Source organism: Grampus griseus (genome assembly GCF_964374135.1).
Source record: "Grampus griseus genome assembly, contig: HAP1_SCAFFOLD_513, whole genome shotgun sequence".
Lineage (NCBI taxonomy): Eukaryota > Metazoa > Chordata > Mammalia > Artiodactyla > Delphinidae > Grampus > Grampus griseus.
This window is the reverse complement of record NW_028132944.1, coordinates 48,161-54,180: the sequence shown is the minus strand read 5'-3', so window position 1 is coordinate 54,180 and position 6,020 is coordinate 48,161.

The window sequence follows — 6,020 nt, the reverse complement described above, 5'->3', positions numbered from 1 at the left end:
CCCAGGGGCAAGCGGAACTACCAAACTTGGCCTGGTCCAACCATTTCCCAACCCAAATGCAAATCCATCCATAACTGGCTTGGCAGGGACGCTGAAAACAGGGAATATCCTCTTCCAGGATCTCCTCACTGGATTATGTTCTCATGACTCACAGAGTCCCTGCCTTAGCTCTGAGTTTCAGTCGTTTAAGGCAGTGGGAGCTCTTGGAGTGCTCCCTACCTTGTAGTCAAAAGTTCCATTCCTTGACTGCGGACGATGACCCTTCCCTATCTTTCACCATCCTTGACTCTAAAACTGCCTGCCTAGTTGCACTTGATCTGGTGGCAATTTTGTTGTACGTACTGGTTTGAAATGGGCCTCGCTACCTGGTGACACATGTGTCTTTACCTCAAGTCCTTTTTACAATTCCTTTCGGCTTGATTCATGGCTTGCTAAACAAAGTCTCGTTTCGTCTTCGAAAAAGGTCTGAGAGACATTTGCATATCATCTCATATGATTCCCTATCTTGACACTTGGAAACGTGTAGTAAAGTGTTGACCACTACGGTCCTCCTTTCACTGTTTGCTCATTCAAATAAGGAACATCCAGCAGTCAGATTCCTGTGACCTTTATAAATCTGTTTTACTTCGTGCCACAAGGAATTCACTAGGCACGTAGCATCACCTACCATAACTCAGATGAGCTGGCGGCTCAGACCCAAGACTTAAAACACAAATGAAGCTTTTTGCTCACATCTCCCAAAGGGACATAAGCCATGCCGCAATCTAATTTCTCCCAAATGACCTCATTGGATGTCTTCAATTTTTGAAGAAATCTCAGAGGATTGTTCAAATTTTCTGGCTTCCTGTCGCTTTGAATTTATTGGGAAACCCAATCTAATATGCAAAGCCATTCACGCAACTAATTTTTATGTATTTAATACATATGAATCATTTAAACACATTTTGTTTCACATCAAATCTAGGGTAAATTCAAGAGGAAGTTGAAATCACTTGATGAAAAATGCAGTCACTGATGTCCATTGCCATTCATGTACAACTTCTTAATCATTAATAAGAATTTTGTTATATTTTAAACCAATTTTTTGCATTTTCCATTTTTGTCATGGTGGAGCATGTGTCAAATGAACCTATTTCCTGCTCTACATTCTTCATACAATTTGTCAATGTGCTGGAAGGAAGGTTTTAAGGTAAATTTCTGGGTCATATTCACTTGCACGGGTCCCCAGTTTTCTGGTCAAGCATTATTCTTTGTGATTCTCTAAGGATGATTTTGGACGAGAGTATTATTTAAATCAGTAGCCTGAGTTAAGTCGGTTGCCCTCTATAATGTGGGAAGTTCTCATCCAATCCACTGATGGCCTGAATAGAACAAGACTGACGCTCCCTCAGGTACAGGAATAGTCCCCTCTCCAATGGACTTCCAGCAGAGTTTCAGCTCTTCAGACTTTGCGTGTTCCAGACATATTAATCTCTCTCTCTCTGTCCTTGTCCCTCTTTCAGTAGCAAATTTCTCTATGTATATATGTACGCACACTTGTAATATATAATTTGAATATTTCATCTGTCATTTCATGTACATGATTACCTATGGCCAATTAAAATAATAATTTTCAAAGGTATTTTGAAGTGAACTTAAAGCCAAGCATATTAATGTAATATGACACATGGGGTGTGGAATTACGACAAATATACTGAGCTATTAGCCAAGAACTGGAGTTCCGGAACCATTGCCTTAGCATGTCCACCAAAGATTTCATTTCTGCCTTTTCAGTGATTTAGATGTTAACAGGTTTTCTAAGTTCCTCCCTTCTGTCCTGGATATGAACACTACTCTTTTCTATGCTGTCGCCATGGGCACTGAAGAGTCTTTTGATGGGACATGGTGGGCGAAGGCTTTGTCTGTTTTAGGAATAGTGTTGCAAATCTTGCTTTATGGTACTGTAGAATGTGGGAACAGATGTTTAATGGAATCAGGATATCCCATCTCAACTTACGCGAACTCTTCCCTAGACCGCTGTCGTGCGCTTAAAATTCCTTTATCAGGAAATAAATCTCTTGTATTCCAGAAGTGAATACGACGTTTCAATTGTGTGAAACCAAAACTAGATATAAGGTACCATTTCAGATTCAGAGCATCACATATAAATGATTCCGAGTGACGCTGGGAGGGCAAAGATAAGCAAAGCACTACAGGTCTGACATCTGGATGAAATGTGAACTTAGGGCACATCTGATATATTTGCTTTTTTCCACTCAGTCCAGCAATGTTTTAGGTCTTTGAAGAGAGAAATTTGAAAAAAATGTTCACCGTTTATTCTCTGTCTTCTTCTTCACGTGCCAGAACCCTCAACCTGCCATATTATCTTCACTGCCAATATCTACCCCTTAACCGTCCAATTTGGTACTTTGACATATCGCCCATGCATTTAGTAATAGTCCTTTCATAATTCTTCCTGCAGTCAGAAGGAAGAACTGGCCTAGTAACTTGTCTTGGCCAAATAATCAGGAAGCTTCTTAGGAATGGGGTTTTATAACGGGACAGCAGGAAGAAGAGGGGAATGAGGAGTAGAGGAGGAGACACTTGAAACCTGTGAAAATCATCAGCAAGGCATGTGCCAGAAGACCCGGTCGTAAACTTTCCTTGCAGCTCAGCCACATCTTCACTGACTGCTATATATTTTTTTAACAATATGATACATTGTTATATAAATAAAGGTATATCGTTGAATATATAATGGGGAAAACACAAAGCTGTTAAAAAGTGATCATTTCCATTAAACGGCCAAAAATATTCACTGCTTATACGTTGCTGTATTTAGTGTTACGAGTTTTCAATTTTCATATACCCACACACTGCATACATGTCTATCAGATTACTGATTTGAGATCATCTTTTGTAATATAGATATCTCCAGGCATAGGTTGCTCTCTTTGTGCTGCCTTACATTTATCCCCAAAGTTCTTGTATGTTTTCTTTGCATTTTCGTTCATCTCAAGTTATTTTCTATTTATTCGTTATTTCTTCTTTGCACCATTGTTTATTTAGGAATGTGCTTCCAAACTAACAGATGTCACAGCAACAGAGAGTAGAATGATGGTCAGCAGGGTCTCAGGGGTTGGGCAAAGGTGGAGGTTTTGGGCCAACGGTACAAGCCTGCAATCATACAATGAATGAGTTCTCAGAGTCTACAGTACCGCATGGTGATCTAGCTAATAACACTCAGTTGTGTACTTGAATCTTGCTGAGAAATTAGACCATAAGCATTCGCATCACACACACACACACGCACACACACAAAACAGAGAGACATACACACATTTCATTTTTACTTATGATGTGATCTATGTGCTAAGTGACCGATGTTGGTAATCACTGCATAAAGTACACATACATCAAGTCATCACATTATACACCGTAAATATGTACAATTTCATTTGTCAATTATTCCTCAACAAACCCGGAGGGAAAGCAGAAGGAATAAGCATCACACAACAGAGTAACAATGTTTGAGCATCTCTGTGTTCCTTCTCCTCCTAGGCTCTCTCAGGATCTGATATTATTCTCTGAGAGAGCTTCCTTTATACAGTATTCTCTGGGGTCCTTGTAATCACCTCAGAGTGGATATTCCCTTTTAGTCACCTGTACTGACCATATCTGATTTCCTAGGGTGGAAAATAGGGAAAGGTGGGCGGGAAAGTCGTTAGTAATCTTGAAAATCATTCTTTTTCGTTTTGGCACATAGTTTATTTAGTTCTCAATTCCCTCAGAAACTTATTAGGCACCTGATATAATTTCAGTCCCCCAATCATTTCTATGTCCTACAGATCTCAGTCAGGTCCTTTTGTAGAAGTAATTTTCTGGCCTGATTAAATTACTGCCTTTTCCCCTAACATAATACAGCAACCATGAGGCTCCCTGGCACACAGGTGGAAAGATGACAACTTCTGTCTCTTTTCCCTGTTGTAACAGTCCACTGAAATTGAACTTCTAGTTGAAAACCACTTCTAATCTCATCTCTTACTCTTTAGGACTTACAAGTGGTGAGTTTTCTAATTCAACAAGGTTTTGAACTTCTGGACTGTATTATTTTTCTTTTCATTCTTTACATTTCTGGCCTGTCAACCAGAAAGTTTTTCCTGAACATACGTCTCCTGAAATACCCTGGGCAAATCAACAAATGAGCAACCATTGCTTTGCCTCTAAAGATACCATGATCAGCCATTACTGCAAACATTTTGCTATTGAATAATATGGAGCACCACGTTTACGGCTTCCAGTATCAGATTCCTTTCCAACCGCCTCCAGACCCATAAGCCAATGCCTCAATTTTAAGATTTGTTACAGGAGCATCCCACCTCAAAGAACTAATTTCTATGTCAGGTCAAATAACAGTAGCTACAGTAGAGACATCTCCCAAATAGCACTGTTGATTTTCCACTCATGTCATAGTCTGAAGAGCGTTGAACAGTAACATGGGCATATGTTTGCTTCTGCAGTTCTGGCATCTTTGACTCCTTTACTTCTAACCACAAGAAGGGGTACGCTTAATGAACCCCTCCCTTTTCACAGCTTACTGGACCATCTTGGAAAACAAGCTGCATAGCAACAGTCATTTTGTAAATGAAGATAAACATTGGAATTCCCAGTGTATCTCAAAGGTGGGGTCAAAACAATCAAGTATGTAATTTCCGAGGTGAAAAAATTTAATAAGACCCTGTGGTTGTTGAGTTTTGCAGTAAGAAGAGCACGTTGTACACATGGAGAACAGGTAGCACTTTGTCTGGTAAGGTCCCTTTAAATTCCCTTTGTCTTGTACTACCCATGTTTTCAGAACTATTTTAAGTTTATAGAGTATCCCAATAATTTCACAAACTGGTTATTTTGTGGTGTCAGATTAAAAATTCGGTTAAATTGGAAAAGAAAAACAACACAGAATATGAATGGGTAATAGAGTCTAAGAATCTCCTTGCTTGCTCTACGAGGTATGTCAGAGCCACTCCCCTGCTCGGAGCACCTGCGGGTGGTGGTGACGGTGTTGGTGGTGGTGCCGGTGATGATGGCAGGGACAATGATGATCGGCCACCTCTCAAATGCCAATTATGTGCTCGGTATTGTACCAACTGAATGACACACATTCATGTAATTTTTATGCCTAAGCAAGTTGGCACTGTAAATGTGATTTCCCCCAGAGTTTATTAAAGGATTTGAAATCCCAAGAAGTTAAATAACTTGTTCCTCAAATCAATCAAGCAAGAATTAGGAAAATAACCTGGGTTTTTAACTGTATAGAAATAATCATTGATACGACTCAAAATTCAGATAACACTGACTGTGAAAGCCTGAAACTCGGGATCAAAGAAGGATAGAAATCAAGCAAAATTATCAAATGATATTGCTAAAAGCAGGTTTGCAAAGAAAGAAAATATTTTCCCATCACACAAAAGAACTGTATTTTATTCAGGACGTGGAGGATAAGTAACAATTGCTCAGCTGGTAGAAACCCATGCCCAGGTGACCGACCGACACAGAAGACAGCGAGAGAATTCTCAGAGGGCGCCCAGGAGGAGAGCTGTTGGTCTTCCTTCTGAGGTAGTGTGATGCTTTCTTGGGCACCTCCCAGAGGGAAGCAGTACAGCACCCGCAGGTAAGAAACCTCTGTCTGTCAGGAAGCACCACTCGCATATTGAGGCTGAAGGGTAGAGAAGCTTCTTCGTTATCCATGATAGGCTTTGAAGAGAAGAGGAAGGTGGAGCTCTGGAGCTAGTTGAGTCGATTGTCCTTATCCTTTCCAGATGCAGATAAAAGCTCAAGCTCTTACATACTCTTGGGTGGCCACTGCTGCTAGCAATGTTGAACAGGTGCCCCAGGAGGGCATTTCTGCTTGCACTGCTGAGGCACGCATGGGTCAGGGCACTTTATAGGTGGGCAAGGGTCTGGACACTTGCAAGGTGGGCAAGGGTCATGGCATTTTGGTGTGCACACTGGTGGTGGCTGGCAGGGCTGCTTGCACTGCTGAT